This window comes from Myotis daubentonii, chromosome 2 (assembly GCF_963259705.1).
Source record: "Myotis daubentonii chromosome 2, mMyoDau2.1, whole genome shotgun sequence".
In the NCBI taxonomy this organism is placed as follows: Eukaryota; Metazoa; Chordata; class Mammalia; order Chiroptera; family Vespertilionidae; genus Myotis; species Myotis daubentonii.
Genome location: NC_081841.1, coordinates 59,182,211 through 59,208,566, shown reverse-complemented (window position 1 = coordinate 59,208,566; position 26,356 = coordinate 59,182,211). Strand labels below are relative to the sequence as shown.

General features: G+C 40.1%; 1 pseudogene; it reads right to left on the bottom strand.

Annotated features, from left to right (window-relative positions):
* Positions 1-594: 594 nt before the first annotated feature.
* LOC132226565 (activated RNA polymerase II transcriptional coactivator p15-like) overlaps positions 595-26,356 on the bottom strand; it is a 136,131-nt pseudogene continuing 110,369 nt past the window's right edge.

The following is a 26,356-nucleotide window of genomic DNA, read 5'->3' as shown; positions in this document are numbered from 1 at the left end:
CTTATTGAAATAACTAATATTCCCACAGTTTCACTGACTTTCCAGATTAGCAAAATATATTCAAGAAAGAAGAGCAAATAGTGAAATGAAAACTTAACATGACGAGTTATTCAAGGAAAATGAAGTAAAGATTAGAAGGGGGAAGTGAAGGATCACTGGGGTGGAAAATCAAAACCTAAGCATTTGTTTAGAAGAAAACAAATCAACTATGAATTTCACAAATAAAAGTATAAATTCAATGCAATGTAAATATTTTGGAATGTAAAAGCCAAGATGAAATGAAAAGGTCTATAAACTGTTAACTTTTGGCCTTAAATAGTACCAACTTTTCTGATCAAAGAAAGCCTCAATTGTTAAGATTGCATTACTTGATTTTGTTTTACACTAGGTGGTGAGCACAAAGCAATCCCCCTTAACCAAGTTGACAATTGGCTTCACTCAGAACATTTTCAATAACGCACATTAAAAAATATTCTTAAAAATTGTTCTGAAATCCAAATATACAATAGCTTGGAAAACAATGTTAAAAAAATCAAAGCCAATGTAAAAAGATTAAAACAACGAGAACGGTACAGGTTTTATAAGGCTCTGATTTTACAGTTTTCTTACTGCATCATCAGTGTCAGAAATCTAGTCCTTCAGCTGTCCCCATTCCTCAGGATTTAAAGACATACCTTTTTTTTCCTCCTGGTTTCATTCCACCTTCTGGATCCATCGATATTCTTTCATATCAGTTAGGACTGTCCCTTTAAAGTCCCCAGCGCTGATGGACCTCATCTTTGCAATCTGAAACATTATCGCTGCTGCTGCTGCTCTGCTTAGAAGATGACAAGGCTTCTTGAAGTTTCAAGTCTTTTGCTTTTTTTGTAGGTTTTTCTGAAGTAACTTGCTTTTTCCTCTTTAAGTTTTTGTCAACTTCACTGTCAGAATCGCTGCCTGAAGAGCTTGAAGAAACAAGCTCCTTAGATTTAGGCAGTGCTCCGCTCCTGCAACCAAGCCCCCTGCTCACTCGCCGCGCACCCACTCCTTAGTTTGTCATCCAAACTGATGGATGGCTCCTTTCAACTTCTACATCTTTATTTTCAGGTACCTTTCCTTTCTACAGTCTATACCCAGACACGCTGACTTTTAAAAAATGAATTGTAGTTCCATAAAACAGTAGAAATTCTTTTTATTTCCTTTTGCACACAATTTCTTTTCAAAATGATGTCAATTTTGCTTTGAGAATTTCGTAAGTCCTAAAGTACACGTGGCATGACACATAGTAGGTCCAGCTTAGATATCAGCTCCTCAGTTTGACTTCCCCTTGACTTCCAGTGCCTTTTAGAATAAATGCAATGACTGCTTTCTCTATAGAACTCTGTGCTCCAGGGAAGTAAGTAAAACTCAGTTTCCCAGACAGCAGGTGGCAGAGTAAGGAGGTCTGTCCAGCTCCAAATCTCATACTCTTTCCACTGTTGGAAGTGAATTTATCCACTTAATCCATATTCATTAACTACTCACAAGCTCTTAATGTCCTCTAATTTGTTTCTAGACCAAGAGGACCCATTTCATTCAGAAACAAAAATCACCACTGTTTTACTCCCGCCTCCTTTTACGTGGATTAATGACTAGACGTGTGAAAATCCTGAAAATTAGATGCTTTGACAAGTTCCTTTCATAGAAACAGTAAGAAAACTGTATTGGGAAATCAATGACAATTTCCTAGGTAAGGCCTTCCTAGAAAGTTCAGTAACCTTTTACCTTGAGAAGTTACCTAAACCTTATAGAAACCAACTTTAATCTGGATCAGAGAAGAAAAACATTTACTTGGACAAACTACCTTCTGTTATTCTAGATTACAAAAACAGAAGTCAGGAAACAGGCCCATATCTAGATTTAGAAAAATTTGATAAAAACAAACTAAGAACACATGATAGTAATAAATGATACGAAACTTAATCTGACTAGTGATGGTTTGCCATATAGGTTCCAAATTTACTGTGGACAACATCAATTTTAGGAAACCATCGGTTCCTGGTCTCATCCTGTGGGGTGATTTTATGCATAAGCAATAAGGTCAGGCATGATTGTGCCTCACAGCTCCCATCCCTACAAACCTTGGGTAACATAGCATATCACTTAATTTAAAATTATTACTTTCATTAATAACTTTAAAAATATGCATGTTTTTATTAATTTTATTAATTTTTAGATAGAGGGGAAGGGAGAGGGAGAAACACCTATGAGAGAGAAACTGCCTCCTGCACGCCCCCTATTGGCGATCAAGCCTGCAACTTGGGCATGTGCCCTGACCAGGAATCAACCACTGAGCTGTACCAGCAGGGCTAATTAAAAGTTTTGATTCAAATATAAACTATAGTCTAGTCTTTCTACCATTCCAACTTTTAATATCACTTGAAAAAGCACATTTCTCTTGGCAAACTGATAACAGTTGCCTACAGTGATTAAACATATTAATTTGAGCCATCAGTAAACAAAGTTGCACTCCTGGCAATCACGTAACAGATTATGCTATTAGTTCGTGGACTGTATATGCTGTTCTGATTCAAGGGGTAATGCAAAGGTAGCATTGGGAAACTAAAACATATTTACTTCTAGTATATTTTTAAATGAAGGGCTCAGTAGCACTAGCAACTGCTCTTTTATTCAAATAACGGCTTATATTGCTGACTTTTATTTCCTTTAATTTCATGAAGCCATCATTAAATATGGAGCAAAAATACCAATTGTTTATAATTAGATAAGCTTGGCCACATTATTATCAGGGGAAAAGAAAAAATATGTTTGTGGAATTGCATTAAAAACATGAATAATTTCCTATTTAATCCTGGGTTTTAGTCTGTATTAATGAATTATTTCTTTTTCTCATTAACTTGAATTTGAGAGTCATGAAATGAAAGTTTTTCTTAATTTTCTATTTATAAACTCTGGACCCATGGGGCCTGGCACAAAGGAGCCATTTTTGTTGAATGAATATACTTGTAATCTATAAGTATATATAAATTTTGATTGATGATTATTGTCACCAGTGGATTTTAAGGAGGACCAGCGGAGGTCTAAAGAATCTGTCAGGGTTGACATAAGCATTTATTCCTCAAATTTACAAAAAATGAACTTAATATCCTTAATATCCTGAATATATTTAACTTAATAGCTATACCATCAATATGTCATTTTCAAGATATCTTATCTAAATGTTGGTTTTTGCCCACTTGGTCTGGCTCAGTAGTTCACCATCAACATATGAACCAAGAGGTCATGGTTCGGTTCCCGGCCAGGGCACATGCCTGGGTCACAGGCTCAATCCCCAGTAGGGGGCATGTAGGAGGCAGCTGATCAATGATTCTCTCTCATCATGGATGTTTCTATCTCTCTCTCCCTCTCACTTCCTCTTTGAAATCAATAAAAATATATTAAAAAAATAAATGTTTTTTTTATTAAGCAATATAATAAAAATTAATTATTTTTAAAAGAATTACTTATATCCTAAATCAACTGTGTCCAGTCTTTTGTAGTACATTAGTTCTCCACTATTATTTTTCAAGATTTTTTTCACATTTGGATGAAAACATCAAGCGCTACTGATAAAGTTTTATGATATAAAAATTTTGATGATTTAGCTAAGTATTGCTCTCTATACAATGAAGATTAGGATTGGGCGGCTTCCTGCAACTCTTCTCAGCAGGCAGTATGAAGCCAATAGAAACAGACTGAGCTTGTTGCAGTGCAATGTCCAGTTCCAACTGGCTCTCAGTAGTCAGTGACAATCCTAGTTTGTTCTTTCTGGTAGTGTCAATAATTCACATTCTAGTGATAGAAATATTAAAGGTAGATATACAAATCATCATATTTGGCCACATGAGAGAGGCAACTGCTTTCTCATGATATACTAGTATTTAACAGACTGACCAAATATTTATTGTGTTATGCTATAAGACAGATATTATATTTCACTGAGTCTATGAAAATATCATAAAAAATATTACAGCTTACATGCATATAGAGGCCCATTGCATGAAATTTATGCACTGGGGAGCGGGGGTGTCCCTCAGCCCAGCCTGCACCCTTTCTAATCTGGGACCCCTCAGGGGATGTCCGACTGCTGGTTGAGGCCCAATCTCACAGGGGTAGGGCCTAAACTGGCAGTCGGACATCCCTCTCACAATCTGGGACTGCTGGCTCCCAACTGCTTGCCTGCCTGCCTGCATGATTGCTCCTAACCACTGCTTCCTTCCAGCCTGATCACCCCCTAACGACTCCCCTGCCAGCCTGATCAATGCCTAACTACTCCCCTGCTAGCCCGATCGTCCCCAACTGTCTTCCCCTCCAAGCCTGGTCGCCCCTAGGTGCCTTCCCCTGCTGGCCTGATCCACCCCAACTGTCCTCCCCTGCCGGCCCAGTCACCCCTAACTACCCTCCCCTGCCAGCCATCTTGTGGCTGTGGGCGCCACCATCTTTGAGGGTGTGGCAGTCAGGTAGCATATTCCCTCCTTATTGGCTATGGGTGCCACCATCTTTGCAATGGCGTGAGGGTGAATTAGCATATTCCCTCTTTATTAGATAGGATATGCATAACCCATGGACACAGACAATAATGCAGTTGGCCTGGGGGGCCGGGGGTGGAGGGAGTCAGTGGGGGTGATGAAAGGGGACATCTGTAGTACTTTCAATAATAAAGATAAATTTTAAAAATATCATCAATAGTTTCTCTGCCCTTAACAGTAGATATGGAAAGTGAGACAACCCAAAAGTTATTATAGGAACAAGCAAAATGTTATTGGTGTCATAATAGGTATAACGCGGTATGGGGATTAAGGGAGAAAATAAATTACATTTTATTGTGGCGACTAGGTAAGCAGAATATCACATTTAGTTGGGTCTTAAAAGTTGAGTAGCATTTACAGATGGCAATTTAGGAAGGCATATTCTACAGATGTAATTTGTACCTGATATATAGAGGTATTGATTAGATTGTTGATTTTGTATTCTCCGGATAAAGAGTGAGTATGGTTTTACTACAGTTTACAAAACATTTCTATACATTTGGGGAAATTATGAGATCCATTGCCAATATTACTGATTTTCTGGGGTGGTTCAGTTAAGGAAACTTTAATGCTCCCAATCAGATCATTATCTAGCTGCGTTCCAATTGAAGTCTAATCTTTTTTTTTTTCTGCCTGTATTTAGACTATTCAATTGTTCAAATCAAGAAGGTTAGGAGAGGAACAGAAGGATAATTTCAAGTTAGTCAGTGTTGCTATTTGTTAGCTCTGGTAAATGTTCTGGTGCAGAAGGTGATAGGAAATAATAATCTTTGGTAATTGTCTATGGGTAACATTAAGTGGCAGAATACTGCATCTGACAGCAGAATGTTGCATCTGTTGCTGTTTCCATGACTCTAAGATGATATTTCTGTGTAATAAATAGCTTTATGTGAGCTCCATAGGTTGGAGTCCATTCACACATCTGTGTATTTTAGCTATCCAGGCTGCAACTGTCCTGCTTTGCAGTGGATAAGTGAGAGCTATTTTTAAATCTATGTTTATGTTCCCTCAACTGACACTCCTTGAAAGAAAAAAATCAGCAGTGCTCCTAAGCATTCTTAAGAGGTTTATGTTGGTTCTTTAAAGAAAACTTTAGTTTCCCTGATGTTTGCAGTCTAATTTCTGTCTGTTTGCAATTTGATCACAGGATCAGAGTGTTTTCCAAGTGCTCATGTTCTCCTATACTTATTAACTAAATATTCAGAATCCTTTATTGTGAAGAGCCAAACTGAAATTCTTTACTGAAGGACAATAAACAGGTGAGAAGTAGTCTACACTCATAGGAAAGCCTATATAATACAGAGGTAATATGCAAATTGACCGCCACACCCTCACACAAGATGGCTGCCACAAGATGGCCAGCAGAGGAGGGCAGTTGTGGGTATCAGGCCAGCAGGGGAAGGCAGTTGGGGGCAACCAGGCTGGCAGGGGAGGGCAGTTATGGGGAACCAGGCCTGCAGGGGAGGGCAGTTGGGGGCAATTGGGCCTGCAGAGGAGCAGTTAGGTGTTGATCAGGCTGGCAGGGGAGTAGTTAGGGGGTGATCAGGCTGGAAGGCAGAAGTGGTTAGGGGCAATCTGGCAGGCAGGCAAGTGAGCAGTTGGGAGCCAGCAGTCCTGGATTGTGAGAGGGATGTCCCTGATTGGAGAGAGTTCAGGCTGGGTTGAGGGACTGCCCCCCCGCCCCCAGTGCACGAATTTCATGCACCAGGCCTCTAGTAAGAGAATAATTTGAAGATGCCACTTTCCAAAAATTTATCTATTGAATTGATGAAATATTTATGTTCTAGTAGGATTATTAATAGGACTTGATAAATTGACTTTAAAAATTATATTAAAGACCACATTGTTAAAATCAGCCAAGACCTTTACGAAAAAAGATGAGGAAGGCAATAAAAAGAGAAAGGTTTTGCTCTACAAAATATAGGGACTTATAGATAGCTCTTAAAAGCAAATAAAGTGCATGTTATTGACACAATGACAGAAAAATCAATAGCATAAAACAAAATAAAAAATCTAGAAGCAGATCATGCCTATTTGGAATTTTGTCAGAAGACAGAGAGGATGTAACAAGATCAAGTTTAGGAGTTGGATTATTCAACAAATGAGCTTGAATTAATAGTTATCTATAAGAAAGGAAAACAAAATAAGTCTCTGCCTCACACCATCACAGAAATGAAGTTTATATGGGTTAGTATCTTGCGTTTCAAAGTTAGAAATTTAAAACTTTTAGAAGCAAGTACATTAGTACATTTCTTACCTTGTAGTATGGAGCAATTTCTTAAACAAGACACATTAGTATCAACAACAAAATAATTACTACATTTTAGTTAACTAAAATTAAAAACTTTTAAATATTAGAGTCAGTGTAAACAAAGAAAAATCAATGTTAAAAAGACACACCCCTCTCCTAAAAAACACAAACACACACAAAATCAACAACAACCCACAACCAGGAAAAGGGCAAAAGATGAATAGGCAGAAGTAAAACAGAAGTATGAAACATATGTGATAAATATACATAAATCTAATAAACATAAAACGACATATGCCAGCCCTGGCTGGTTGGCTCAATTGGTTGTAATTTCATTTTATACACCAAAAGGTTGAGGGTTTGATTCCTGGTCAGGGCACATACCCAGGTTGTAGGTTTAATTCCTGGTCTGGGCACATATGGAAGGCAATCAATCTATGTTTCTCTGTCACATTGATGTTTCTCTCTCTCTCTCTCTCTCTCTCTCTCTCTCTCTCTCTCTCTCTCTCTCTCTCTCCCTCCCTCCCTCCCTCCTTCCCTCTTTCTCTCTCTCTCCCTCTCTTTCTCAAAACAATAAAAACATATCCTCAGGTGAAGATTAAAAAAAGGCATATACCATATTATCCATAATAATCAGAAATATGCATACCAAGCCCTTGATGTGTTCATTTTATAAGCATTGATTGTAAAAGTTTAATGCCCAAGATTTAAAATAAATATTCATCAGTGACAAACTCTTCCAATGTGTGAACATTCCTGTTAATGTGAAGGTGAAGAATTTTGGAATATAGGAGTTAAAAACTTATATGGCAAAGGGTTGGAAGAGTCACCTGTGAAATCAGAGGAATATGGATGACATGCCTTTTGGGGTAACTAAAAGGAGAGTTTTAAAAATTACCTCTGGAAAAAATATGAAAAAACTCATATTTCAGGGTCTCTTCCTTTTGTGTGCTATGTTTTCACTGAACTGCTTTTTAAATGTCTGAGTGATTTGTTGCCCAAACTTCACAGTGTGGCTCCTTTGTGCAGGCAACTCATTACTTACAACTGCTTAATGTGCTTGATTTAAATTCCCAGAGTTAAAATAAGATATTGGTTTACGAAGGAGGCATTTGAAAGCAGCATAAACTGTGAAGAGGTGTGCATTCAGTGTGAAAGTAGGTCTGCGTGTCTCTTATCTTGAAGGTAATTAGAGCTGCCCAAAGACAGAAAATCAATGCATTCTAAATGAGAATAATTTAGTTGTTATTGCATTGAGTAAGCATTAAACCACCAAAAGAATATCTAGAACTGTATACATTCTCGTCATCTTACTTAAAATAATGTCTATTGCAATGTCAAATTATGAGCGCTAAATTATGTTAAAAATGCTAACAAGACAGATGATGACACCTAATCAATATGTGCAAAGCTTCTGTTGGAACCTTAACGTTCCATATGAAATAATTATTTTTGAGCAACAACTCTATTTAAAGTAAGTTAACATCTTTTACATGAAGACCTTTCCCCTCAAACATTATTTAACAATCTAGCCTCCAGGGGCATGTTAGGAGGAATCCTACACAATTTTCTTATGGCTTATTCCCCAGCAGAGGTTGCTAGGCACCATTGTTGAAGGGCATGAACTAATGCCATGTGAAGGGTGTCTTTAAGAACCCGCCCGTCTGGTACAGAACCAGTATAGCACATTCTGACTAGGATGTAGCAGTAGAGTGAACTTTGCAGCCAGAAATAAGCTCAAATTTTATATTTTTGAAAATGATAGACAATTACCTCACCTTTTAGCAAGTTTTCTCTTATATTTATAATTTACTGAACTAAAACTCCTCTGGACAAATATAATGTACTAGGGGCCCAGTGCATGAATTTATGTTCTTTAAAAGGAACTATGGGCTGCAAGGCTGTGGTGGGCATAGGGGCAGGTCTCGGCCCATCCTCTATGCCCCAGCCTGGCCCTTCCCGCCACTGCCCTTGGTCCCCTGTCTGCCAGCAGCCCCTCTCCCGCCACCGCTGCTCCCACGCACTGATGGTGTCAGCCCCTCTTGCACCCGCTGATGGCGTGTAATGATTTGGGGCCAGCACCAGCAGCAGGTATGAGTGGCAGCTGCCGCCCAGATTGCCCCTCAAGAGCAGGGGGAGGTGGAGAAGCCCTGGAAGGTAATCAGTGCCAGTAGCCACCGCTCACACCCGCTGACGGCACCAAGCGATTGGGACCAGCACCAGTAGTGGGTGCAAGTGGTGGCTCTGGTGTTGGCAGGGCATGGGTGCAGCAGCTCCAATGCCAGCTGTGGATGCGAGTGGTGCCAACACCGGCAGCAGGTGCGGGAGGTCATTTCTGGCTCCAATCGCCCCTCAGGAGCAGGGTGAGGTGGAGAACCCCTGAGAGGTGATCGGGGCCAGCAACCGCAGTTCACACCCACTGATGGTGCCAAGTGATCGGGGCCAATGCCGGGCACCGGCAGCAGGTGTGAATGGAGGCTCCAGCACCAGCAGCGGGTGTGAGCTGGGCCAGCGCTGGGAGCAGGTGTGAGCACTGGGAGGGACCATGGTGTGCAGGAGCAAAGAATTTTCAGTAACTACCAGAGACTCATCCTGATGACAGCGACTGGCACCCCGCCTTGGTCTGGTGCCCCTGCTCACCTGCTCCACCATCCTGCCATGGCTGATGCCCACCATGTTCTGTGCTCTGCCAACTGCTGCTGATGCCTGCCATGTTCCATGTGAGCCCCCTCGTGGTCAGCACACATCATAGCAACTGGTTGTTTGATTGTTCAGTTGTTTGGTTGTTCTACTGTTCAGTCTATTTGCATATTAGGGATTTATATATATAGACTAGAGGCCTGGTGCATGAATTCGTGCATGGGTGGGGTCCAGCCAGGGGGAGGGGACGTGGGAGGTTGGCTGGCTTGCCCTGCCCCTGATTGGGCCAGTTGGCCCGCTGCAGTGCACATCATAGCTACAACCAGTTGTTTCGGTTGTTCTGGTCATTCCAATCATTCCAGTTGTTCCTGTCATATATATATATTTCTTAAGAACAGCACAAGGCTTAATCAATAGTATACAAATATAGTGTGTATTATTCAAGCACAGCAGATGCATATTATTATTTGTAGCCTGTTGCCATGTTTTTTGTTTGTTTGTTTGTTTCATTCCCTGTTCATTTACTCAATAATTACTTACACAGACAATTAACAGTGTTAGGCCCTGTGGCAACAATGTTGATCATGGCCTCTGCCTTCATGGATCAAAGCATCTAGTGAAAAGGACAGCACTAAGCAAGAAAGCAAATAAATTAGCATATAATTTAAAATTGTAGCAAGTGGTATAAATAAAACAAATAAGATTTTCTTAAAGAAATGGGAGACCTAGTTTAGATAGAAAGTCAGGAATAGATCTGTGACTAAGATATAATTGAGAGACATAGAAGCATGGAACAGACTGTGGAATCTCAGAGGGAAGGCAGGGGAAGATAGGTGGGTGGGAAGAGATCAACCCAAAAACTTTTATGCATATATGCTTAACCCATGGACACAGACAATAGGGTGTTGAAGGTCTGAGGCAGGGATGGGGGTAGTGGCAGGCTAGAAGAAGTGGATGGGGGGAAAAAGGGGGACATATGTAAGGTTTGCAACAATAAAGATTTTAAAAAAATAGAGATAGATAAATTAAAAAAGAAAAAGTCATTGGAAATGTTGGGTGAAGTGTTGCAGGAGAGGTAATTGTGTTGGTAAGAAGACCAGCACCTGCAAAGATCCTGTGAGAAGAATAACAAAGTTCAAGGGAAGGAAGGTGAACAGGAAGGAAGATAGGACACAGTAGGTGATGAGGTTAGTGAGGACATTAAGCTAGAGAGTGCAGGTTAATTTTAGCAAGTTAAGCACTTGATACATGATCTTTTCCACATAGGAAACTCATTTTCTGTTCCTCACATATTATACACTAAGATGACGTTCAACAAGTTCTTTCTGCTTTTGCAGGCTGGTCTTTGTCTGTCAAATCCACATGATAGAAATAGGTGTGTGTATGAGTGTAGTAGTCTCCTGAGCTGTTAGTAAACATCCTAATGAAAACTAATAGCATTAACTGATAATCTTAATGACAAATCAAATGAATTGCTTTGCTTTTTAGAATACATAGTTTGAAAGCCCTCTAAACTTTTCTGATGGCGTGTGTGTGTGTGTGTGTGTGTGTGTGTGTGTGTGTAGGTTATGGGTTCAGAAAGAGAAAATGTGCAATTCTCAGAACAAGAGTCTTTAGCACTGCTCAACACATTATATCCCCATGATTGCTTTATTATTCACTACTTAATAATGGAAGATATTTTGGAATAAGTTTCAACTACAGTAAAGTTTTCAAACATTGATGAAAAAGTTTGGCCATGATTATGGAAAGCAATTTGGAAAAATCTTCAGATATTTAGATATTAGAAGAAAATAATATTTAAAAACCAAAATAATTATTACTATTTAACCCCTCTAAAGGGATAACATATTTCACAGCAAAAGGAAAAGAAATATTTATATTACTCCCTTTTATTCAGATAGTGATTAGAGAAAAGAAAAAAGTGGAATGTGGAAGTCTTTGCTAGCTCTTCCATGCCATGAAAGAAGGATGGGCATAAATAACCCATTGTTTTAGCAAAGGCATTGAATCTTTGGACATGCAAAATTATGCTTGTAGTTTTGCCAAGTGCATTTTAGAGAACTAAATTGTTCTATATAATCAAGTGATATGAGTATCTGTGAGGGAATCTAAAGGTGGGGGTTAACAAAAAGGTGGATTCTTAGAGTCTTGAAAGAAAAAGGGATCAGCAACCATATGCTAGGAAATCACTCTGTTTTCCTCAAACCTTTAGTAAAATACATTCCTGCCACAAGTACTTTCTGAAGTTTATTTTAATGTGTGTGTGCATGTGAGTGTGTGTATGTGTGTGTGCGCGCCTAGGGGACTTTGTGAAAAGAGTGAATTCATGTAAGTGAAGAATAGAGGGAAAATGATAGTCAAGGACTGTGAAAAACAAGTAAAATGGAGCATTCCAAAGTAACAAAAACTCAGAAGAATTAATGCTAAAAATAGAAGTCCCCTGGAAATTAACATGAAAATTTTGGGTATGGCCCTTAGCAACAGAATATGGGTTGGGTAATCAATTGTGTCTTACTTTCTTAATTTCAAAGTAAAGAGTGACAACTGAGTTTCATTAATCAATAAGCAATATGTAGGGTGCGGCTACAGGGTTAAGCCTCAGACTGACCTGTTGGCAAAGCCACAAACAAGTCCCAGCTTAGAGGGCACAGTCCTCTTAGCATAATTAGGCTTGACCTTATGAACTCCCCAGATCTTATCTTGGTAGCTAATGGGCTGTGGGAGGTGCAGCAAGTGCTGCCAAAACAAGTGAAACTCACAAGAACATTGTAACTATGGTGACCACTACCTTGTTTACCTCTGGCTATAAAATAAAGGCTCAGCTTGCCTCTGGATCTCTCTCTGTGGCCTCAGCCAGGCACAGGAAGATCCACCTAGACCCAGCTTATTCTCTTTGTCTGTCATTTCTTCATCCATTTGTTGCCCTTACTCAGGCTTGTAAAACCTTGGCTGAGCTGGCTTGGCACAGCAATACAAGCTCTGAAGCTAGAATGAAATCACCCCTTTGGTCAAAGGTAGAGCTTTCTTAAGGATAAAGCAGGCCTAATAATCACAGTGTTATTTTATTGCAGTAAAACATATTCCTCTTCCCAATGAAACACTCCTCTCAGAGATAATAGCTTAGATACACCTTTGTTTACAAAACTGAATATAGTCTTACTAGATGGCAGAGCGATTATACTTTTAGGTATTTATGCAAATGAGTTGAAAACTTATGTTTACACAAAAACCTGCACATGACAATTTACAGAAGCTTCATTTATAACAGCCCCAAATTGGCAGTTTTAAATGGTTGGTATTACTGGGAAGGGAGAGAATCACCCACCCAGCCCCAACCCAGTTTACCATTCTTAATTTCTTACAGCTGGACTAATAATAAAATTTACATAAAACCAGACTAGCAGGAGCAAAAAGAGTTGAATGTGTGCACATGGGAGGATCGTGAATGATGCTCAGAGAAGTGACCAACCAACCAGTGCTTTATGCTTTTTAGACAATGAAACGATACATTTGTGAGGAACTGACAGGACAAAAAAGTTAGTACTCTTTACAAAGGCATCCAGGCAAGATTTTAGTATTCATTAGTGCGGTATCTAAACAAAGTTTGGGTGTGGGTAGCAAGAAGAGACAGCAGGTTTGCTTAGACAGGCTCTTTGACTCTGGACTCCTTAACTCTAGTAAAAAGAGTGTTTCCAGGGGTAGAGAGGGCACCTTCCACATGGCAGATTTAGCTCCTTCTTTTAGGGCAGAGGTTCTCAACCTGTGGGTCTTGACCCCTTTGGCGGTCGAACGACCCTTTCACAGGGGTTGCCTAAGTCCATCCTGCATATCAGATATTTACATTACGATTCATAACAGTAGCAACATTACAGTTATGAAGTAACAACGAAAATAATTTTATGGTTGGGTCACAACATGAGGAACTGTATTTAAAGGGCCAGAAGGTGGAGAACCACTCTTTTAGGGGGACCTGGAGAGAGAGGTCAGAGTGTTCTTTGTAACCCGGTGCCTCTTAAATAACTTTAATTCAAAGTAACCAATATGCCAGTGTGGGGCAGCCTGCCCTGGGCCTGGCAGCGTTTTCTCTGCTCCGATAAAATTCCTTCTTATCTACACTAATAAAAGAGAAAAATGGTAATTGGCGTACGACGATACCCTTTTCATTGGCTAATCAGGGCTATATGCAAATTAACTGCCAACTAACATTGGCAGTTAACTGCCAACAAGATGGTGGTTAATTTGCATATGTAGGCACAATGCAGGGAGGCAAAAGGGAAAGCAGGAAGAAGCCCCCTGCCACTGACAGTGATCGGAAACCCAGGGGGGAGCTAAGAACTGGGGGGCAGGGCAAAGGTGGCCCTGGGGCCGCCTTTGCCCTGCCCCCCAGCCATGATCGGAGAATCGGGCACCTTTGCCGCCCTGGCCAGTGATAGCAGGAAGTAGGGGTGGAGCCAGCGATGGGAGCTGGGCACGGTCAAAGCTGGCAGTCCCAGGAGCTAGGGGCCCCTTGCCTGGGCCTAAAGCAGAGCCCACGATCGCGGGGCAACTGCAACTGCGGGTCCCCGCTGCCCGGGCCGAACGCCTCAGCCAGAGACATCCTGCAGGGGCAGGGGCGGAGCCCGCGTGATCGCAGCGCCCCCCGCTGCCACTGCAGGTCCCCGCTGCCCGGGCTGGATGCCTAGGCCAGAGGCATCAGGCCTGGGCTGGGGGCAGAACCAGTGATGGGGGGAAATGAGGGTCCCCTGCCCAGGCCTGACGCCTCTGTCAGAGGCGTCAGGCCTGGGCAAGGGGCCGATCCTGTGATTGGAGGGTGATGGGGGTCAACGCCTGAGGGCTCCCAGTATGTGAGAGGGGGCAGGCTGGGCTGAGGGACACTCCCCACCGCCCCACACCCAGTGCATGAATTTCGTGCACCAGGCCCCTAGTTATAGATAATAATCATGGAAATTTTAAGAATTAAGTGAAGGCAAGGAAAATAGTGAGGCTTAGGAATGACCTATACATTCAAAACATAGTAGAGGAAATGAGGTCTCAAACTGAAAAACAAAGTTGAATCTGTTGGCTGTTAGCTATTATCATTTTGCTTCAATCTTTTCCACCCTTCACACTAAGTGGGTGACTGTAAATTGTTGGAGATTATTTTCAACTGGGCATTCCTTTTCCCTTCCAGGTTCTGAACTACTAAGAATAATTATGAGCAGAAAAAATTGGGATCGAAATAGCAGTTCTACAAAAGTGTAGTGTAAAAAGTATAAAAGGTAAATTAGAAAAAAAACATTGGACTTGAAGTCAAAATGAAGACTTTTCTTCCTCTCTTGCCCCTAATTACAGATAACCCTCCTCCAGTAAGTGTCTGCATTACCACTCAGAGGCACATAGAGAAGCTGGAACACAGAAAGCAGAGACTCAGCTGGATCTGCCATTGGTTGGATAGGCAAGGCCGATCCTCTATGTGTTTTTGTGTTAAGTGCAAGATACAATAAAACAAGAGAACAAGACAAGAGACAAAAATGCATGGGCACTGATAAAATCTCATTCCAGGGAAACAACTCCAGTGTGGTTTAAGTGACTTATTCCTAATTATCCTTCTGGTCTCCATTAGTTTATGACCCATTGGTAATGCAATTGTCCAATTTTCCCCAGAAAAATAATTCCTTCTCTTTGCCTGAATAGAGAGTTGGTTTGTCAGTTATGTGAAATGAGGGCATCAAAAATTGTCACTCTACTTTAAGACTGTTCCTTCTTGTTGATTTTTAAATAAAAATCAGGATTGAAGGATTTTCCCACTTAAATTAATTAAACTTATTTACTAGGCTAAAATCTATACAAATAATATCTTTTGTGATTTGTTCTATTATTTAATTGGAAATTAATAAAAGGGCCAGAGTCCAGCAATCAGTTCATATTAAAACCTCACAAATATTTGGTATTTGCATACTTAATTATTCTATCAAAATGAATTGAAATAGCTGTTTAAGAAAAGCAAACATTCTCCCCAGTGTGTAGGCGGGTAGCAGTTTAAGTAAGTGGCTGTCTAACTTAAACTTGTCATTTTGTCACTTACTTACAAAAATAGACACCAGCTAGTTATTTAAACAGTCCACCAAATCAGACATGTTATTTCCAATGCATCTGCTACAAGGAATTTATTCCTTACTGTTAATTAAGTTAGGCCTTTTTAACACTGCACACTTCACCAATTAAATTATATTGACTATTGTATGTCATTACCCTTGACAACCTATTACTGTGATGATCCCAAATATAATTCTTGGTTTCATCAGTAATTTTTTTAAAATTTATTTATTTTTTTTATTTTTTAAAAATTAAATCTTTATTGTTCAGATTATTACATTTGTTCCTCTTTTTCCCCCCATAACTCCCCTCCTCCCAGTTCCCGCCCCACCCTCCACCCTCACTCCCCACCCACTGTCCTCATCCATAGGTGCACGATTTTTGTCCGGTCTCTTCCCACATCTCCCACACCCCTCTCCCCCGCAAGAATAGTCAGTCCATTCCCTTTCTATGTCCCTGATTCTATTATGATCACCAGATTATTTATTCACTTGATTCTTAGATTCACTTGTTGATAGATGCATGTTTGTTGTTCATAATTTGTATCTTTACCTTTTTCTTCTTCCTCTTCTTAAAGGATACATTTCAGCATTTCATATAATACTGGTTTGGTGGTGATGAATTCCTTTAGCTTTTCCTTATCTGTGAAGCTCTTTATGTGACCTTCAGTTCTGAATGATAGCTTTGCTGGATAAAGTAATCTTGGTTGTAGGTTCTTGGTATTCATCACTTTGAATATTTCTTGCCATTCCCTTCTGGCCTGAAAAGTTTCTGTTGAGAAATCAGCTGACAGTCATATGGGTATTCCCTTGTAGGTAATTGAGTTTCTTTCTCTTGCTACTTTTAAGATTCTCTCTTTGTCTATTGCTCTTGGTATTTTAATTATGATGTGTCTTGGTGTGGTCCTCTTTGGATTCCTTTTGTTTGGGGTTCTCTGCGCTTCCTGGACTTGTAAGTCTATTTCTTTCACCAGGTGGGGGAAGTTTTCTGTCATTATTTCTTCAAATAGGTTTTCAATATCTTGGTCTCTCTCATCTTCTGGCACCCCTATAATTCTGATGTTGGTACGCTTGAAGCTGTCCCAGAGGCTCCTTACACTATCTTCGTATTTTTGGATTCTTTTTTCATTTTGCTTTTCCGGTTGGGTGTTTTTTGCTTCTTCGCATTTCAAATCTTTGCCTTGATTCTTGCGCTCCTCTGGTCTGCTGTTGGGTGTCTGAATAGTATTCGTTATTTCAGTCCGTGTATGCTTAATTTCTAGTTGGTTGTTTGTCATAACATCGAGGGTCTCATTAGATTTCTTGAGGATCTCACTACATTTATCGGCGGCTTCTAGACAGTTCTTAAGAGACCTTAAAAGTGTGGTTCTGAACTGAATATCCTCCATTGACAGTTTTGTCCTGTTTCTTTGTCTCCGCATTTTTTATGCTTTCTTGGTGCACCCCCTAGTGGTCTTTGTGCGCAGTCTTGCTGTAGTTAAGCCTTAATTGTTGTCGGCAATACCGGGGGTGATTTGACCTCCAGGCTAACTGGCTATGAGAGTCCTCTGTGTCTGCAGTGGGAGAGCTTCTGTGTTGGATCTCTAGGGCGGTGCTAATCTAGCGTTTGCCTGAGGCCATCCGGCAAATGGCTCTGCGCTGGGCTTGGCGGGGCGGGTCCCCAGGGATCTACAGGGCGGGCCGGAGCGAGCAGTTATGGCTGCTCTCAGTTCCGTCCCTAGGGGCTCTGCCTCACAGAGTCCCAGCAACCGCTGCAAACCTCGGAGAGAAAGCTGCCTTTGATTTCCGACCGAAGCCAGACAGTCCCGCTTCTCCTGTTTGAGTCTGGGTCCCTAGAGACTCGCCCGGATCTGGAGCTCAGAGTCTGAAACTCCCTACCGATTGAAAACAACAACCGCGCCCTCCGCTGCCAGCCCGCTCCGCGTGCGCACTCCGCACCTGAGTATTTCACTTCAGCACTGCGCCTCCTTTGAGTCTGGGTATGATATTCTCTTTCCTCCTAGTTGTAGAATTTCCACTCAGCCAGCCTTCCTGTGGTTCTGGATGATGTCCGTTCCGTCTTTTAGTTGTTTTTTGAAGTGGTTGTTTGAGGCAGCAATCTCCGGCATTAACCTATGCCGCCATCTTGGTTTCCTCCTAAATTTATTAGGAGTTAGGATTTTTTAGTTTTTTCAAAGAAAAAATATTAACATGTAAGTGATATTTTACTTTCGTATTCTAATAGTAGTACTTTATTTGAGATATTTTTAATGTGCACCTTAGTCCCCATTCTGTAGTGATTATAATTTAATATCAAATAAAATTGGACAAGATCAGACTAAAAATCAGTCCATGATAAAAAAATATTAAGTTTTGGATGACAATATATTATCAGAGAAAAATTAAAATATGGATTTAAATATTTTCAAAATTTTGGTGGTGAATTTTAGAGACAGGACAGGCAGTGCTAGGGAATAAAGAGGTCCATGGGAGAGGAATGCATATGTGAAGAGCAGAAATAGCTCCAGGACACCAGAATGCTTTCACAGAGGATAAAGAAAAGTCACAAGGTACTGGGAAGAGGGAGACATATTTTCACAGAGGATAAAGAAATGCCACAGGATAAGGGAAGAGGAAGGCATACATTCACAGAGCATTCACAAGGGATAGAGGAATGTTGCAAGATAAGGGCACCACGTGTGCTTTGGACTTTGAAACTGATACTATGTAGCAGAATGGTCAAGGAGGAAAGCACAGGGGTCCTAAATTAAGGAAGGGTCCAATTAGAAAGGGTCAGGTTCAGACAAAGAACTGCAGCATATATAAACCGGAGACAAAGGGACATGAGACAGATTTTTAGATTTTTTTTATTTTTCCCATTAGAGCAAGAGAGCAGGTTTTTCCTATTTTGGGACCCCTCCCCAGGAGGTTCCCCTTTGGGGAACTCTCCCAGGAAGAGTTTGTATATGCTCCCAATAAACTTCCAAATTTTTGTTAAAGAAGCCTTTAGTCCACGAGTTTATTCTTCCAACTTCATAGGGCAAGGACCCATGGAAGAAGAATCTGAACCCTGAGCCCCACGTTCCAAAAGTATCATAAAAAACAAAATGAAGACTATGTCAATCTGATGTCCCAGGCAGCTACTGAGTGATTAATGGGTATGTAGTGTCTATAGCACCAAAAGGTTGGACAAAGGGGTGATTCATGACCTGGGCCCAGGGAGCAGGATGGTGTGAGATTTTGTGCTGCTCAGAACAGCAGACAATGTAAAACTCATGAAATGTTTATTTCTGGGCTTTTCCATTTAGTATTTCCAGACTGCAGTTGACGGCAGGTACCTGAAACCATGGAAGGAAAGTGAAGAGGGGACTAACTTATATAGTGTGTTCTAAGCTATCCACAGCTTTATTTCTAGTCCTTATATTCAGGTTAGGTACACAGATGTATGCTTGTAATTCTATCTAGTTTTATTTATTTTTTACTCTCTTAAAATGTGGAGTATATTTTAATAATCTGTCAATAACAAGTACTGTTTAAGGTTGAAAGTTTTTAATAATCATCTTATATATGGTGTTTTGATTAAAGTTGTAGCTGTTGTCCTATTTTATTGACTCTTTGAAAAACCATCTTTTTTTTTAAAGAGCTTTCAGTTATAAAATATGGATTTACTAATTTTCTGGAATAGCCATAGTTACTAATTCAATAAAATACTTTCTTATACATAACTAAAGACAAAATGCTCATTTGCATATGTCTCATTGTATTCTTTTGGGTAAGTGCACTTTCAGGAGGTTGTTTATTTTAAAAGCATTAGCCAGAAATCTCTGAGTGTCCTTTCTGAATATCCACTAAACCAAAGGAGAGAAAACTAAATGGCTATATTTGAAGCTACATAATGAAGAAAAAATTTCCCTATGTAAACCAAGGTTATCAGAAATCCTTGGTATTTAAAAACTCTTCTAACAGTTCACAGTCAAAATTGTGGCAGAAAATGTGAAGTATTTTCCTATAAATAGTTCCTATAAATGGTTAGGGGCAATCAGGTGAGCAGATAGGAGCCAGCAGTCCTGGATTGCGAGAGGGATATCCGACTGCTGGTTTAGGCCCGATCCCTGTAAACAGGCAGTAGGACATCCAGTCCCAGATTGGAGAGGGTGCAGGCTGGGCTGAAGAACACCCCTTCCCCTGTGCACAAAGTTTGTGTCCCGGGCCACTAGTATATATATAAAATAGAATCACTTGCTAGTTTTCTAAAGTTCACCTTTTTTGAAGTTTCTTGTTAATTATGATGGCTTCAGGAATTTTGCTCAACATCAGGGAATCATTTCTAATAATGACTCAGACCACCTAAATTCCAGTCTGTCAGTTCCTTGTTTCAACTCTTCAGAAAACTCCAATTAACTGACCTTATCTTTCTTGGTATAAGCTTCACAAATCATAATCAACTACACAGTCCATGGATGGTCACCATGTGACAGGGGCCACTCCTACACAAGGGAACCATTAGTGTAGGGTCTTGTGATATAAAATATACCTGCTGCCCTTCAGGAGGCCCTGATAAAGGCAGTTTTCTACGAGGGACTTTCATCAGGTAAACATTTAAACAAAGCCTATTGCATTTCTTTGCACGGCAATGTCACCTAGTGAAACAGATTGGGTTGCTGATTATAGTAGCCCTACATTCTTCACTGAGCTTTGTGACTTTGAGCAAGTTATTTAAACTCTGAGCCTTAGTTTGCTTATTTATAATAAATTAACTTCAAGCAAATTACTTAACTTTTGGATACCACAGTTGCTTCATGAGTAAATGAAGACAATATCAGCATTCTACATCTTTTATGAACTAGTTGATTTACAGATAGTGATTAGCATAGGCTTTGGCATATAGGGAACCTTCAAGCAAATATAGTTACACATATTAATATTCAGCGAGATTTCTTATCCAGTTCTCTGGGTTCCAAGAGCTCTCCCTTGGGGAGGCCTGAAGTGCATAGCATAGTTTGTAGCTGGATAGAAAAGTCTAGCATTGCGGTTCATTTTTAGGAAGTATAAAGGTGCCTCACCTACCAGCAGCCTTCCATAAAGTGTTAAGGGGATGGTGTTTTGTTTTCTATTTGCTTCATTCCTCTCTCTTATCAAGCGAGCTCAGATGGGAAAGTGGGGTGTATTTGCTGGGTGGCCTTAAATATACACAACAGTATTTCTTTGATTACAAGCGACTAACTAGCTTGGAATATTTTAGTAGAGCAAGTGTTCTGTGAGATATGCAAATTTTCAATTCCTAATCTTTGTATGTATGTGTGTTTATGTCAAAAAAATTCTCATTTCATTTTATCTATTTATATCTATTATATCTATTCATATGCTTATACATGTCTATATACACTGTGTGTGTGTGTGTGTGTGTGTGTGTGTGTGTGTTTTCCTAGACCAGTCTGTGTATCTAGACCGCTCTGGAGAGACTTCTGTTTCATAATATTCCTGCAAGCTTGGTTACTGTTATGGTTTCAGAAGTTGGACTAACCTGGTTTGATTACTCACACTTTCCAATGAAGACCACTCTGCTGGTATTCAGTAAACATATAATAAAAAGGGTGACCATGAGTAACTGTATGGCCTTGCAGAGAATGAACAGACTTTGGAATGCATCTTAGCTTAGAGAGGCAGGTAACAAGCCCTGCAGGAATGATGCAGGTGGAGAGTCCTCACAGAGATGTGCAGAGAGAGGTGAATTGAAACTGTAAATCAAGGCTTTATTCATCGATTCCATTGTTTCCGAGATGTTTTGTCTTCATTTTGATCGTCAGGAGCCAGAACCTGCTAATGCTCTCCGTGGGGCGGAGAGGGAGTCTGTGCAGGGGAGAAGAGACGTTCGCTCAGGTACGTTCAACTCTCAGGATAAAAGCTGAAAATGACAATGCTGGTTGGCAGTATGTTTCCAAATGGAATTGTTTCTTTTTCAGTGTGTCACCTTCTTCATTCTAAAATGTTTCTGCCCTAAGGTGGTAAACACTTAAACTACCTAAGGAAAATTTATTACATTAAAAAAAAGTACAAACACATTTTTGTCATTGAATTAGTCTCCCTGGTGCATACTCCCTTGGAGAGTAGAGAAAATAGTTATTTGGGGCTTTGAGGGGAAAAATAAAAACATAATTTTTTTGTATATGTGTCTCTGGGGTACAGGACTTAAGTCACAGTTCATACAACTCAGGACATTTAGCTACCCATTTAACAGTGTCTTCAGAAAAAAGAATTAGTAAATTTTACTAGTAACTATTATAAAATGGTCTAAAGTTACCCCCAATAGCAGCAAATCACAAAAGAAAGACCATTCTTTTTCTCCCCAGGTTGCACATCTCTCCAGTGGGCTTTCCTACCTTTCTTTATCTCTCTAAAGCTCCTTTTTTAAATAACAGAGTTACATAAAAACTCTTTAATAAAATGTGATCTACCTTTCCCTGGCCACACCAGCTAGCAGAGGGATAGGGGGAGTCACAAAACCACTATTTTCCTGGATTTTTCATATCTTCTATTATGACCAATTTTCTTCAAATTCTTCCACATGGCTGTGATTTCCCAATGGGTGCATAGTGAGGATGCCACAAATCAACCCGCCAGGCTACCATTTCAGCTCCTCTTCTGTTTCAGCTTATTTTGATGGTGGGATGCTTATAATTTTGCATGTCAGCTTGAATGGCCATAGGGTGCCCAGATTAAACAATGTTTCTGGGTGCGTCTTTAAGGGTGTTTCTGGATGAGATTAACATTTGAATTGGTGGACATAGGAAAGTAGATTCCCTCCCCAGTGTGGGTGGCCATCATTCAATCCATCGAAGACCTGATAGACTTCCCAGCCTCCACAATTGTGTGAGCCAATTCCTCATAATAACACACCTCTCTCTCTTTCATTGTGTGTGTGTGTGTGTGTGTGTGTGTGTGTGTGTGTGTGTGTGTGTACGCGCACACATGCTAGTGGTTCTGTTTCTCTGGAGAACCTGAATAATACAGATAGTGTTGATAGGGGGGACCTAAAACTTGATAGATAGAGCACCTGAATTAATCTGAAAAATAATCATATTATTTTAAGCCTTAGAACACATATACTTATGTGCATAGGAGGTTAAATTTCTTATGTATGAATAGGGAGTTAAGTTTTCCTTAAAGTTTCCTTTCCAAGGCCTGTGCAAAGCGATAGAGGAGGTGACTCACCTGGTCCCACATTTGCTCCTGGACACATGAAATACTCCTGGCAGGTCACTTAACCCTCTCAAGACTTAGATTTGCTCTTTGTAAAGTTAGGAGTTGCATTGGAGAGTCCCTTTTGATTTGAAATGATTCCCTGGTTTAGATCATTACTTTTATTTTATCGTTTAAAATATATTTTTATTGATTTTACAGAGAGGGAGGAAGAGGGATAGAGGGTTAGAAACATCAATGAAAGAGAAACATCAATCAGCTGCCTCCTGCACACCCGCTACTGGGGATTGAGCCCGCAACCATAACCAAGTACATGCCCTTGACTAGAATTGAACCCAGGACCCTCAGTCCGAGGGCCAATGCTCTATTCACTGAGCCAAACTAGTTAGGGCCATCACTTTTATTTTTAATTTTATAGTATCACCAAATACTATAATCATCTTCTGCTTTTTGTGTCTATTAGAGAGTGAATGGACGTGTCCTGATGGTCACGCTAGTAAATGTTAAGCAGGCCTCACACCCTTTTATTGTGATCATTTCCCATCCTAAATGGGAAAACAGGCCAACAGGAAGTAGTAGCCCTCCTCAAATTGACGTTGCAGAGCTAGGATTTGAAAACAGGCTGCTTAGCTGCAAAATCCTTGTTGCTTCTACTCAGTCTTTTTATGAATCACATCTGTGACTTTTTTGTGTTCAAATACTAAATCTGATTGTAATCCTCAATTGCATCATTATTACTGGGTAAAGATACTAAAACTTTATGACCACACACTTCACAACTCAGCTCCAGAGAAAGCATTAGAGTGGAAATCAGCAAGTACATATTAGAGCAAACATCTAGAAGCATATGTCAACAGTAATGGAAACAGACAGCCAATGATGAGCACAGTAATCGAAATATACACTACATACACTCCCATAGCTAACGGGCGATCTACGTTGAGCATGGCCTATAGAAATATAATAAAATTTTAAAACATTAATCTGTTCTCTCTCTTCCTTATACATCTTGAGCCTGCCTTCAAGCAGTCAGTAGCACCAGGGTGGCTTTGAGGAGAAAAGATTATTAGACAAAGAGAGAGAAACCATTGGTACGCAGTGTTTGGCATATAAAGTAAGCTGTTTAGAATGAAAAGGGAAATTCTTGTAGATTATGGAACATGGGGACTATGGGGAGGATCCCTATTGACTGCCTCTAGCCTGCACAAAGCAAATGACAGCAGAGACTTGGAGTCCCTTCCTTTTTCAGCTAAAGTGCGAGACAGGATTACAGGAAGAACAGACAGAGAGAAAGGAATCCTTTACTAGTACATTTCTGTAGGAAGCTGAGGCTCTTCCCCAAGTGGCCCATTCATAAAACCCAACACAATCAAAATAGTTAAAGCTTTGATAATGGAACTATGGTGTGCAATACCACCCAGGTTTCAAACAGGGCTTTCTGGCCTGACGAGCAAGGCAGACCAGAATAGCACTGCAAAGGCTTTGGAATAGAAACAGCCATGTGAACCCCAGTCCACAAATGAGATATGGATGTACATTCTGAACCCAAATACTGCCAACTGAGATGAAAGGGCCTAATCTCCAAAATTTATAGGGAACTCATACAACTTAACAAAAGGAAGATAAACAATCCAATCAAAAAATGGGCAAAGGACCTAAATAGACACCTTTCAAAAGAGGACATTCAGAAAGCCAACAGACTATGAAAACATGCTCAAAGTCACTAATCATCCGAGAGATGCAAATCAAAACAACAATGAGGTACCATCTCACACCTGTCAGATTGGCTATCATCAACAAATCAACAAACGACAAGTGCTGGAGAGGATGTGGAGAAAAAGGAACACTCGTGCACTGCTGGTGGGAATGCAGACTGGTGCAGCCACTATGGAAGACAGTATGGAGTTTCCTCAAAAAACTAAAAATGGAACTCCCATTTGACCCTGTGATCCCACTTCTAGGAATATATCCCAAGAAACCAGAAACACCAATCAGAAAGGATATATGCACCCATATGTTCATAGCAGCACAACTCACCATAGCTAGAATCTGGAAACAGCCTAAGTGCCCATCAGTAGAAGAATGGATTAGAAAACTGTGGTACATCTACACGATGGAATACTATGCTGCTGTAAAAAAGAAGGAACTCTTACCATTTGCAATGGCATGGATGGAACTGGAGAGCGTTATGCTAAGTGAAATAAGCCAGTCAATGAAGGAAAAATACCACATGATCTCACTCATTTATGGATAATAAAGACCATTATAAACTTTTGAACAATAATAGATACAGAGGCAGAGCAGCCTCAAACAGATTGTCAAACTGCGGGAAGGCTGGGGAGGGGTGGAGGGCAGGAGGTAGGGGGGTAAGAGATCAACCAAAGGACTTGTATGCATGCATATAAGCATAACCAATGGACATAAGACACTGGGAGGTAGGGGAGGCCAGGGGATTGTCAAGGGCAGGGGGAAAAAAGGGACACATATGTAATACCCTTTGTAATACTGTAAGCAATAAAAAATAAAATAAAATAAAATAAAAAGAAAGATTTAAATAGCAACCAGAGGCACAGAGTATAACATTCCAAATATTCAAACTACAATTACCAAGAACCAGGAAAATCTCAAGTAAAATGAGAAAGGACAAGAGATAACAATGCCAAGGAAACAAAGGTAGAATTATCTGCCAAGAACTTTAAAGCAGATATTATAAGAATACTCTAGTAAGCAACCATAAATACCCCGGAAGCCAATGGAAAAAATATAGTCTCAGCAAAGAAACAGATAATGCCATATAAAGATTTAAATGTGAAAAATAACTGAAATTTAAAAACTCATTGGATGGGCTCAAGAGACCATATATCTAGAATACAGAAAGGATTCTCAAAACTTATGAGTAAGAACACAAGCAACCTAATTAAAAAATAGGCGATCACTTAATCAGACTCTTCCCTATGTACAGATGAGATAAGTACATGAAAAGATGTCCAACATCTTTAACCATTCATTAGATGTAACTTAAAACCCCAACTGGATGTGATTTTACAGCTACTAGAATTGCTGAGATATGAACTGCTTACTGTAGCATGCTGGGGAGGATGGGGAGCAACTGGATCTCTCATACATTGCTTGTGGAATATAAAATGGTACAAACAGCCCTGGCCAGTGTTTCTCAGTGGTTGGAGCATCAGCCTGTGCAGGTTTAATCCCGGCTCTGGTCAGGAAGCATGGGGGAGGCAATCAACCAGTGTGTCTCTCTCACATCAGTGTTTCTCTCTCTCTCTCTCTCTCTCTCTCTCTCTCTCTCTCTCTCTCTCTCTCTCTCATCCCTTCCCTTCCACTCTCTAAAAAATCAATTGGAAAAGTATTCTCAGGTGAGGATTAATAACAAAAATGGTACAAACACTCTGGAAAACATTTTAAGTTAAACATACATTTATCAAATTTCCAGAAATCCTACTCCTGAGTATTTAACTTAGAGAAATAAGAACTTGTATTCATGCAAATACCTATACATGAATACATGGATATGACAGCCTAATTTATAGTAATAGTCAAAAACTGGAAATGACCCAAATATACTTCAATGGGTAAATGGATAAAGAAACCGAGGTATATTATTTGAACAGAATATTATCCAACAATAAAATGAAACATGCTAT